The sequence below is a fragment of the Melitaea cinxia genome, chromosome 18, assembly GCF_905220565.1.
Source record: "Melitaea cinxia chromosome 18, ilMelCinx1.1, whole genome shotgun sequence".
Taxonomy (NCBI): domain Eukaryota; kingdom Metazoa; phylum Arthropoda; class Insecta; order Lepidoptera; family Nymphalidae; genus Melitaea; species Melitaea cinxia.
The window spans coordinates 5,465,723-5,479,575 of NC_059411.1; positions in this window are offsets into that span (position 1 = coordinate 5,465,723).

Below are 13,853 nucleotides of genomic sequence, written 5' to 3' on the forward strand. Positions count from 1 at the left end.
GTGTACGAAAAAGATACAATGAAGCTTGAAAGTATATGAACGAGTTACTTTTTGCTTTTGACAGGTTTTTCAGTCATAAATAAACGCTGCTACACGTTTCGTATCTATAAGTGTATGTTTTAGTAAATTTACATATATTTTTAATAGTCACTTAAAACACCGACGGCTTGTGCGTTCGACTCTCGCTTCTATTTCTATTTGTACAAATATTTCTTTCCTGTTTGAATATCTGTCCTTGTGGGTCTCCCCACCGTGCCTCCCGCCCGTTAAGCTGTCGTTCCCGGTTGTTATCATAAATACATGATAGCGATCGTTACTCATAGTAGATTAAGCTCCTTCTCCTATATGGAGAAAGGACAATGCCCAGCTGTGGGATGTTACAGGCTGAATCTTTTAATGCTTTAATGAATATTATCCATGTCATTCGTTACAAAATTATTAAAAAATAATTAAAAATATATAACTTTTTAAATTTACATAGCGGTTTACTAATACCGCCAATTACGATTACCTTTTTAAACTATACCGTATTATCGCGCCAGCGTAGTTTTCCTTGGACAAGTATTCTTTAGTATTCTTTTAAAATAAAATAAAAATATAAATGTAATACTATTTTTCATCTGCCGCTATAAGTTCGATCTAATATATAAAATTCTCGTGTCGCGGTGTTTGTAGTTAAACTCCTCCGAAACGACTTGACCGATTCTCATGAAATTTTGTGTGCATATTGGGTTCATTTGTTTTGGGTTTTTCATCCCCCTAAATGTTAAGGGTAGTCCAAACCAATTTTTTTTTAATTTTTAGATAAATTATTAATTTCTTTATTTTATATAGATTTGGCGTTGAAAAATACATACAACCCTAAATTTTCACCCTTCTACCACCAACCCCTATTTTTAAATAGCGTTTAGCGGCAAGAGAACGTTTGTCGAGTCTGCTAGTATTATTATAAAAAGGTTTGTATAAAAAAAATACTTCGATATTTAAACGAAAAAAAAAAATGTTGGACCGAAGTTCGCGAGGTACTAGTCTCTGGGTCGCTAGCTTAAAATCATTACAGCCTATACAGTCCACTGCTGGACATAGGCCTCCACAAGTTTACGCCAAAAATAACGTGAACTAATGTGTTTTGCCCATAGTCACCACGCTGGGCAGGCGGGTTGGTGTTCGCAGTACTGGCTTTGTCGCACCGAAGATGCTGCTGCCCGTCTTCGGCCTGTGTATTTCAAAGCCAGCAGTTTGATGGTTATCCCGCCACCGGTCAGCTCTTTAAGTTCCAAGGTGGTAGCGGAACTGTGTTATCCCTTAGTCGCCTTTTACGACACCCACGGGAAGAGAGGGGGTGGCTATATTCTTTAGTACTGTAGCCACACAGTACCAGCTTTTTTTAGCTTAAAATAAAAGTACTTTAATATAAAAAATATTCACAATAATCTAATCTTTAATTTTTTTTCTAAATTAACACTCAAATAAGGCCATAAATCTTTTACGACTCAAGCTATACATTCAAAATTTAGCAATCGGCAAGATTCAGTTTTACGATTACCCTCAATATCACGCAAGGTATATTATCATATTCAAAGTATGGTATTATGCAGAATCCCTACTTAAATTTATAGTATACAGTCGAGAGAGTACTTAAAACTTTTTATGAGTATAAGTTACTTCTATCAAGTTATTATATGAATATTAAAAATCGTATTATTCACATTTGGTTTAATATTTGTATGTTTTATATATGCGCTTCTGAATAGTGTAAATATGTTTAACATACACGTGTTTTTGACAGGCGATTGATATCCATTATTTCGCTCTTATTTCACATGAGATAAAGGTATAAGTAAATATGTCAGTATTAATACAATCGGAGCTACATCGAACCCATAATCCCCCCCACCTCTTAGCAGAGAGAAGGGCCACACTGCCAAATGCGTCAGCGTGTAAATCATTAATATGATTACATATTCATACTAAGTATATGTGTACATTTAGGGTTTACATACAATATACATATAGTTTTCTAATCTAAGTGAAAGTCTTTTTTCTTTTTCCATCTCACACATTCATTTGCTCTTTATTTTCATACACGTACACATATACAAACACCCATTCTCTCTCACACACACTAGCACACACATACGGTCTTTCATTAGTTGGCAGTGTAAAACATAGTAAGTAATTTAGATATATGTAAATATCAATATTAAACATTGCCCAGTAGATTCATTTCTCCACATTATTTAATTTCCATTAAGTGTCTACACTGTTTATAAACTCGTTCATTTGTTACAGAGAATCGTTGTTCTGTCCTTTTTGCTGAAAAGTTGTCGGAAACATTACACTCGTACTTAGTTGAAACTAAACTCTTGTCTAATTAAAAGAAACTTTTTGAAAACCAAACAATTATAAGTTAGTAAATTAAATACTGTTTTGAAATAAGGAAATATCTAAAGAAACAATGATTATTGTTAAAACAGTTTTTTTTTGCGGAATTTTATGTTTTGTTTGAATATTTTTAGCTTCGTTTATAAAGATCATTATTTAGTGTATGTTGGCTGTATATACACTTCACATCTATGCCAAAGTTGGAGAGTTGTCTGAGACATGAGAGGTCTCAACTTGCTTACTTGCTAGTATGATCTCTACACGACCGACAAATGCTTAGATCCGCCGATTCGGTTTCTAAGATTCTCGATTATGTTTCTAAATAAATATATCTAAATATTCATTAGTTTATACAAATAATAATACTCTTAAATGAAAAAAAAATTAATAGAATTCTTTATTTTATTTGATATCGTAAAGAGAAAAGTCCAAAAACTTTGAGTAACAAAACCTAATTTACGATACGATACAATTGCATACCTTATGACTACGTTTTCATAAAGAATACTTGAGCATCTAGACCGATAATGGATATTCTGCATTTTAAATTCTTAAAAATTGTAACTGAGTTTTCTTTGATTTTCCGGTATGTTTTCATGATTAGAATTTCAAATAACCTTGCTTTTAAAATATTTATTCAGAGCCCATCAGACTATACTCTCTCGGTTTTATATTCGTAGAATGCAATCTTAACATTTAGTTATTCAAAAATTTCTCACCTTGGGAAGGTTTTAAGTCATTTTGCAAGAGAATAGTTGTATATTATTTTATGAGCATTGAATTTTAAATGTTGCGTGACATTGTAATCATGTGGTAACTTATTTATTACTTTTAATGTTTTTATATTGAAAGTAGTTGACTCAGCAAACGTTGTCTTGCCGCTAAACGCTATTTAAAAATAGGGGTTGGTGGTAGAAGGGTGAAAATTTAGGGTTGTATGTATTTTTCAACGCCAAATCAGAATAAAATAAAAAATAAATAATATATCTAAAAATAAAATAAAATAAAATTTTTGGGGTGGACTACCCTTAACATTTAGGGGGATAAAAAATAGATGTTGTTCGATTCTCAGACTTACCCAATATGCACACAAAATTTCATGAGAATCGGTCAAGCCGTTTCGGAGGAGTTTAACTACAAACACCGCGACACGAGAATTTTATATATTAGATTATATGATAATAAATAAAATATACATACAGAAAGTATCCAAAATTGATGTTGAAATGAAATGGATTTAATCCAGAGGAAGGATTATCAAAACTTAGTACGTAATAACAATAGTATTAGCATGCAAATCTAAGTACACAGTAGTGCATACTAACGTGGAAGTTGGTTAAGCGCCGTATGTTTCTTGGGAACTGGAACCATTACGAGTGAGCGTGCTTCCATATGTTAGAACTTTGGCGAGACACGGAACAATGGGTAAGTAGTGTAAACTGATGGCTGAGAATCTATATGAATAAAAATATTTGTACGCACATTCCCGAACGACTACATCAAATAGGATGTTTATTTTTTTTGTTCTATGTTGTGAGGACAAAAAAAAAAATAGCAAAATGTAGTTCACTAGGTGTAGAAAAGATAGTAGCTTTCAAATGCCTTTTTTTAAATTTGATTACCTTTTCAGAAGATTAATAACCAGCTGACCCGGAAGACGTTGTTTTGCCATATATATTATTTTTTTTAGGCAATAAGTAATCACCAACATATCATATACTAAAACCTTCTCCAAAATACGCTGCATCGTATGGTATATGTATTATTTCGATCGGTTCAGGAGTTTTAAAAACCGGCCTTAAAAACAGGCGCTTCATTTATTAGTATAGATTTTTGCTCAATTACAGGGAGTTCAAATATCAAATAAAATATAAAAATACAAGTCCCGTATACTTCTTATTATAATTATATTATGTATTTTATATTAATTATATAAAGTATTATAATTATATGTCTTAATCCTTATATATTTATTTAATAACTGTGATAGGTTTTAACTAAATATCTTGCATAATTTCGCATATATTATTTCTTTGTAATTGTTTAACAATATATAAAGAGCTATAAATAAATGATGTCATTATATGGTACACGTTAAAACTGATTAGCTTTTCAATTAAAGCCTTCGGTCTCCATATGGCTACATAAATACAAGTAGAACAAATACAGCCGCGTAGTAAATAGCCCTGCAGTGTTATTGCCTAAGCTATCATTAGACGTAATGTTTGTTGTTAAATACGGCATGGCGTATTTATTATTGTGTTACTTGCTCTACGCTATAGATAATATTGTAAATGTTAATAATACATTTTATAAAATGTAGTATACAAATCCATCTATATAAATAAAAATGAATGTTGATAAGTGCATAACTCGAGAATGGCTCGACCAATTCGGCTAATTTATTTTTTGTATGTTCTTTATGCATGCAAGGTTTTAAAGGGTTTAATAATTAATAATTTTTAATTTAATATTAACTTTTGACACAACGAAATCTGTCCGGGCAGCAAGTATAGAATAAATATTTAGATATAAAAAAAAAATATTTATCTAGGTTGTAGTACCATAAGGCAAGTAAACCTATCATTCCCATCACGATCAATCTTTTTTACAACTCTAACTCATATACATAATATAATCGCAGACAACATAATTTTTCATATAAAATAGAACGCTTACAGTAAGTTCAGTTATTATGATTAGTTTATACCCAAGTTTTGTTTCGTAAGTTTGTATAATTATAAACGTTAATGCTAATATTGTCTCGTGTAATATATAATCTGTATCTATATGAATTTAACAAATTAGCGCTAGCTATATGATACTAATTCAATTTGTAATTACGAAGTTGTTTGTTTCAGGGACTCAAGTTAAAACTACGACTAATATTGATATTATACATGATAAGTTATAGTTTTATGTTTGTTCGGTGTTTAAATTTACTAAATTTAATTAATTCTGACGATAAAGCAGAAAAGTTGGTTTATTTAAAATGAATATAATTTGTAGACTGAATATTTCACGGAATTGAATCCTCAAACCGTCGGTGTTTTAGGCGACTACTCGCACCATTACATCGGAGCAGATGTTGCTGTTGTAATGGACAAAGTCATTATAAATATCATCAGATATAAGAGAGCTTAACACTAATGGTGATCTTTTGCGTGTAGCCTCAAATAAATTTAACACGATGAAAGTATTCCACTTGGTGTGCAAAAAAAAAGAATAAAAATTCGTATTTGAAATTGTTATTAATCTACATAATTATACAAAAACATACAACTTAGAAAATAAAACATTGAATATACACGAGAGTGAAAAGAAATAAAATATTAATAAATCAAAGTATTTTAAATAATACAATAAATAAAAGGTCCAGACTCAGCATGTTTATAATAATTTACTACTATTATACTTAATATTTATACAATTATAATTTTAAACATAAATTATGATTTTTATTCTAAATTTGTAAACAGTATTTTAAGATTTTAATTAATAAATTACGCTTAGGTATTTATATAAATTGCTCTGCGTCGCACCGCAACAGAAATTCACTTGACCTTACGTCATAAAATTAAACGCGTCTAGGTAATTAATAGCAGAGCTTAAGCACTGCAGGGTTCTGCCTTAATGGGAGTAACGTGAAGTGAGCTAACTCGTAGCCCTTTAGTGTAGCGTAGCGAACCTTAGCGCGGCGTAGCTTGCCGTAGCAATATCTTTACTTGTAGTCGGTAAAAATTCTAAGATCTAACTTTATAAAGAGTGAGGATATGTTTTTTAACTGATATATGTATATATTTAGATGCAACCTGAGCTTAACCGTTTTTGCATACAATTTTGAAGTAAAAATTCTTTACGCACGCTTGACTTGGGGAGTAAGCTGGTCAATGCGTGACGAAAGCTTTACTATAATTGTGATCTGGCGAGGCGAACGGAAGTTGAGAGTGAGATACAAGTTAGGGAAGATTGAAAGAGAGAGAGTTACGTTTCGTAAGTTTTACTTCAGTCGTGTGGTCTAAAGCACACTGGTTTTTTTATCATATAGTAAACTGTAGTAGTTACATTTTCTTTAAATACATTAAACCACAAGTAAGGGCAAAGTATAGCACTTAGTAATGCTTTTTTTTTGGTGGACGCACAACTTATTATTTTATTAAGTCTTGAACCGAGGGACTATTATACTAATATGGTACAATAATAAAGTAGGAATTCAGTTATATTGTACTTGAGTAGTTACATATTAATTAATACTAATTGCGATTCCTTTGTTTAGAAATTACCAATAACTTGTAAGGTATATGTTTAGGTATAACAGCTATAGTATCGGAAGTCGACAAAATTACATTAAAAGTCCACACATTTTGCCTAGCAATTTGCATAGCGTGGCATTTACTTCCTTTTTTAATATATTAATGTATGTCCGTATTAACATATAATTCATATACTTATGTCCATATATATATATTTATACTGTAAAACATAAAGCTAAGTGGTTTACTTTTAAACTGTGTAGAAGAAAAGTATTTTAAAGAAGTATTTTGAAAATATATCGACAACTCAACACAACTCTTTGCTGCTTTGAGCTCATAATTCACTCATAAATTTTACACCGAGCCGTCTTATCTCTCAGCGCCCGCTATTTATTGCAACAAATCGAGTCGTTACAAAACTACTTTGAGTTAAATAAAATCTTTAAATATTGAAATGTGGATTTGAGTCTAAAATTTTCAAACGTTGCAAATAGTTTGACGTTTTTCTTTTCTTCGACACTCATAATTAAGATACATACAAAAAAAATTGGTACATTTAAAAATTTTAAACTGTCTTCAGTTTTAGAACATCGTCAATTTTAGTTTTTAAATAATATTTCATCAAATATATACTTAAAGATAAGCAAAATGGTATTCGTATAAACTAACTTACAAATAAATCTCTTAGTCACTTTGAAATCCCAACTAACTCAGAGACTCAATAAAGATATTCGCACTAAGAGATTTCACAAAATAACAGATGTCAATGAAAATCTTGTACTAATTACATCTCGAACTGCTGGTCGTTCGGAATTCCGTAAGAAATTCCTCTGTCGCAAAGCTGACTTTGTGCGACTTCTCCTACAATTTCAATTAAAATACGTTCCTATTTACGCTGCATTTACATCAATATTAAAATTTATCTGTTGTATACTTTTTGTACGCTTATATTGTATTGTAATTAATGAATATTTAATAAATAACGTTGATATTATGTATTATTTAGTAAGAACGCAGTTTTAATTGCCTTTGTATAAAAGTAGATTCATTGAGATAATGAGAAGAGATTAGCTAAATTAATTAACACACAAGCACGCAGAAATCTAGTTTTCAGAATATGATTTATGAATGTACAGTACCACATTTTGATATTTAAATTTTAAAACAGATTGTGTGAAATAACACTTTGATAACAATGGAATGAAGTGTTTCAGGTTTTTCAGGAAATATAATTTTATTTTACGTTATACCGACAATCAGTTATATTTTATAAAATAAAAATCGTTATATTTTTGACTAACGCTTTTGTTTCACGTTGAATATTCTTTAGTTAAGATTTTTTTTAGTGACAACTACGTCCAGTAATTGTTTTAATTCATAAGCGACGAATATTTGTCATAAAAATTTGGGAAGGTTTTAAAATAGGATATACATATAAAATATAATATTTCAATTGTATTTAGATCATATACCATATTTATATTTGTTTTTACAATTTTACCATATGAGACAAAAATGTTGAGAAAATGGGAGTATTTTAGCCATTGGATCTCATAAAACAGAACAATTATATACGTAATTATAGTATTTTCAACAAGATTTGTTACCACTATAGGCGTAGCTTCGAGAATTTTGAATAGTAATATAATACCTTAATCTAAAAAAGCAGTGGATAAGACGAGTTTGGAGGAGCTAGACCAAATGCTGGGTGGCCCAAATGAGTCTTCCCGACGTCGGTCTCAGTACGAATTTGGACAGACCGAAAGTTATGTTTAACAAACAAGAAATTTGGTTGGTCTAGGTGGTGTTTGGCAGTCTTCGTCGAGTTTTCATTTCGGAGATTCCGCAATGCTGAAAAACAAAAGTCTGCGAGCAATGCGTCCTGCCTGTGTTAACATACGCTGTGGAGACGTGAACACTGACGAAGGATTAGTACACAAGTTTAAAGTTGCTCAACGTGCAATGTTTGGGGCTATGGGGTCTCTCCCAAAGATAGGATTAAAAATGAGATTATCTGCGAGAGAATGAAAGTAACCGACATAGCCTACCGAAACAGTAAGTTAAAATAGCAGTGGGCTGGTCACTTGCGTCGCAAGACCGATGGCTGTTGGCACAGACGTATCCTGGAGTAAAGACCGCGTGTTGGAAAACGTAGTGACGGGAGACCTCCAGCCCATTGGACGATCTACATAAGACAGATTAGTTGAATTTTTAAATCAGCTCATTCGTAAATTCAATTATGCTCGACGTAAGACGTTAGTGTAAACTAATCGTATAAGAAATGTGTAGAACTCAAGTGTTTTGAAGCATTTCAACGAGTCTGAAATAGGTGAATTAAATGTTTAACCATTAAAAGACAAGGACTCAATTTTAGGAATTGACTAGTTATTGTAGTGCAACATAAAACATATTGATATCAGGTCGCCTATATTCAACGCAAATTCATAACGAACTCGGCTATGAAGTTGTTTCGCTGAGAGGAAATGGCAACACAAATTCGCTCGTAAAGTGGTTCAATGGGGCAACTGGAAATCAAGCGAGCGGTGTTAGCAAGAACGTATCTTTAATGGCATGCATTTGTCAATAAATTATACGAGCATGCACATTTGTTCTAGCTATTAACCAGTCACAGACGTAGCGCAGATAATTGTCACGATCCGTTGGATTGGCGTGAAACATGTGAAAATTTACGACAAACGTATTTCCGGTAAACAAGGTCATCTTAGTTACTTACATTGTCATATTAGTTTATTTACTGGTGGGTACGTATAAATTTTACTATCGTTACGACCATAACGATTTATGGGTGGATTACTAGAAGTATTGGTTTCAAAATCTGCGCTAACCAACGCCAAATTTTCAAGTACTATATATTTTTCTTTTTATTGCGCTCAACAATTAATAATAGCCTTTCAGTTGCATTTTCATAAACGTCAATTTAATTATTAAATAGGTATAATAATTTGTAAATTTATCTAGAGTTAAGAAGTTATATCTAAATTTGAAGTATCTAGGTGTAATGTTACAGTGTTCTCACTGCCTGTACCCGGTGAAAATTTAAAAACTTGTACCTATTAAAGTTGTAACATCTTAGTGACCACTTTTTGGCTGTTTTACCTAAAATATAATCTATAACTACACGGATTCCTTCTATTATTCATTTATAGTATGATTCTTATAATCATATACCAAAAATTAATGTAGGTCTTATTGCACGATTGAGATACTCCGGAAAATCAGATATGATTATCATACCCTTGTCTCAGTTCAACTTTATGTCGGCTTCGTAAAGAAAATAATTCTTTTCATTTTACCGTCATCTTTTTTATGTCTTCTTTCTACTTACCCCCAACATTTTTACAACGTTTAGCTATTTTACCTCTACTACCTTTGAAATCTACATTCCTATGTTACACAACACTTGTCTTTTCTTAAAATGGTGATAGGTAATAAAACTTTCGAAAATTTGTAAAAAACTTCCACTACAAAAACTTATTCATAAGTTTTCGTAAAAACCACAAAAAGTACAAAAAATTAAACTTCTAAATCTTTAGCGAAGACTCGATGCGTAAAGTTATTTATATTTCAATATCCTTTAATTTAACTTTAAATTATTGTCATTTATTTTTTCATTAACTTTGAAACTTTTCCTTACTTTTTCAATCAATCAAATACAATCCATCATTTCTATTTTTCATAATGTCTATTTTATTATCTACTTATTAAGTATATAATACTAGATTCTACTTAATTTTTTTTTTAATAAAAAGTATCGTATATTACTTCTAATACCTCCAAAAATATGTGTACAAAGCTTCACGATGATCGGTTAAGTAGTTTTCGCGTGACACCGTTATAAGCAATAGAAACAATTACGTATTTTATATTCCATAAAAGTATCATCCGAATAAAAAGGGCCTATAGCTCTCTAAAATACCATTAAAAGTTTAGCTTAAAAAAGTAATGGCAGCACAATGTGCTATTAAGCTCTTCAACTAGCGCAATTTTAACTGGAGCGCCACGTGTAGCTAACTACTACTATACATTTGAAACTTTGCTAAACTAGCCTTATTCCGCATCTTCGTTTGGCCATATAATTTTTATAGAATCGAAATTCAATATTTAACATTTAATGTGATGAAATAATACAGAAAGTATACTGTGTTTTAAATAAAACATGTTCAACGAGATATTTCACAAACGCAAAGGTTCCTAGTAACCTTCACTTTGGGATTTAAATTTATTATTAACGTCAAAAACATTATTCATCAAATCATACATTTGAAATATTGGAACGAAGTTCCTTACGGCAGGCTTAACATTTGGCTGGGCGAGCGAACTGAAAAACATGTGATACTAAAACCGTAAGAAAAATATGTAACGGAAGTGACGTAATATCAGTCACACGACTGTATTATATGACGTTGGTAAAACTAAAATATTAATAGTAAACATTTTTTAAATTATTTATGTAATTTTATACTGTCGACAAAAATAAATAGACATATGGTTTTTTATTTCACTTGATAGTTTGAATTATTATTATTATTTTGTTTGAGTTATTTTATTTTACGGTATTTGTTTTTTTCTAAAATATTAAATTTCCTAAATACTTTTATGTTCTTAATTAAAAACCAATAAAAAAAAAAACAAGAACTAGAAAATATATATAAAATTCAACATTTTTTTTTTCAAATTGTGTTGCAGTTATAGTAGAGAAATACTATCCGAAGGAACTTCGTTCCGAACAGGTGTCCCATGACACCACATAATTTTTTTATTATTTTCATTAATACAAGCGTATTCGTTTTTCGCTGTCACGTTTACTATTACAAAGTCAAATTAATTCAAATATTAGCCACAAAATACGAATTTCAATACATGTGTACGTAGAGGCGATTTTGGAAATACTATGTATGAATATAATAAATAAATAAATATCTTTTAACATACACACACGGTCGTCTTTTCCTATGGTAAGCAACTTAATGCTTGTGTTATAGACAACAGCCGGCTGATATAGCTAAATACTTTTTTTTTTGATAAATATAACTATACATAGAAATATTACATATATAAATAGAAATATTACAAGCAGAATCAGGCAGGAATCGAAACCGCAACCCGCGGAGTAGAAATTAGGACCACTACAAACTTTTCTTCTTTTTTTGTTAAAATTTTCTATATTGAATGAAAATAGCCTTAGTTCAATATTATAGAAGGTTACCCGTGGTTATAGAAGCCGTTATCAGCAAAACGTGAACACGTATTTCCTTAAATGAAATCATATGTGCAAGATTTTATTCTTTATAATAAAATCCCTAAATGTCTGCAAAAATAAATCTTAAAAGCTACCAGAGTAAAACAAAGTTTATGTTTCAATTAACTTTAAACTTAACTCATGTCAATATTTAATATCCCATTAAATTTTGTTATAAACATTCTTATTTTCACTACTTACTAAAAATATAAACGTCATACTTATCCGTAAAACAACATTTCTTCCACTATCCAATAATGATTTATCACACAGAAAAATAAATAATTTATCTATACATCTATATGTATAAAATAAATAAAATTGGAGTGTCTGATGGTAATATTCAAATAACCGCTTTTTACTAAGTGCATATAGATGTCAGTCAGCTCAGACTATTGCAGTCCACTGCTGGACATAGGCCTCCCCAAGTTCGAGCCAGACATCACGCGGACGAAGTCGCGCGCACAGCTAGTTTTTATATAAATTTAAAAGAACTCCTGTCCTTACCCCTGATTTTTCTTTCCTTCTAAAGTTGGCGCCCCTGGTTCGTTTACTGTTTGCAAGTGCCTAGATGCGGCTCTGCTAATATGTTGTTTGTTATAGTAACAATATCATAACAGAGTCATACAGTCGTATGGCTGACACACCGATTCGTGCTTGATTAGGCAGCATTCACATCGAGGGTGAACCCGATTCAATCATTCAATCAAGCCTATTCGACATTTAATATGTACCCGTGTGTATTCGTATGTTTTGTGTTCGATATATTGTAATTCGGGTGCGTATGTAAGATTAGATGTTTTGTTGAATATGCTCATTGTGCCGTATTGTTGCTTGTATGATTAATAAGAATAATAGATTCCTTGTTTGTTTTTTTGAAATGGTACATAAAACCAATTGAAATTCTAATTGATAGGTTTATTTGCAATCCAAGTATACATAGGGTCTTATTAATATCAAATTAATGTTTTTTTTAAAAATACAATTAGGTCAGCACAAGCGTACGACTCACTTGATGCTAAACGATTACCGTAGCTTATAGACGCCTGCAACACCAGAAGCTACCCCCAATCTCCCCCAGGAGCTCTGGTTACTCACCAACAGGAACACAACACTGTAGTATTATTTAGCGGTGATCTTCTGTGAGGTCGGGCTGCTCCATATTTTGAGCAGGACGTTTTCTGCTGTGCCCTACCTCAGTTGTTTCGAGTTAAATTATAAAAAAAATACGTTGCACAGTAAACGTTTTTTTTTTTAATTTGTTAATGTTCTTGGATTAGTAAGATTTAGAAGTATATATTTAAAAATATTTAATTCCAAAAAAAAAATTAAAGTCAACTAATTATATAGATCTTTTAAATACAGCCCTGCAACAGATTATACACAATAAGGACTTGTTTGCTTAGTATTTAAATTAATGATGTAGTATAACTTACGTAGTTGCATACGTTTTATTTAAAACTATTTCCAGATAACGCTTATTTTCCCGAGCTCGAATCGAAGCGAACTTTAATAACCTTTTGTTATTGTTTTGTTATCGGCTCGACCGCTCCGGGTGACCCAGATCAAATAAGGATTATACGAAAACTCATTTCACATGCCATTATCTGGAAATATACTTATTTTCTTTCTATTAAATATTGAAAATGTAGTCCCCGAGCTAATAAAGGAATTGAACGATTTCTCTTATGATATCTATGCCGAAACAGGATTTATGACAATTGTCGTAATTGTTCTAATTTCAATGTTTTTTGTTTGTGAAACATCTTTTGTATTCAACGATTTAAGTGCCAACCATTCAACGATAATTTTCTAAGCAATATAATTAAGCATTGCATAGTATAAAAGAAGCGAATGACCCTACATTTATTCACCAAGAATCATAATGATTATTTTTACGTATAAAACATCATGTATATTTTGTTTGCAATTGTAAAAAAAGTTGTACAAATATT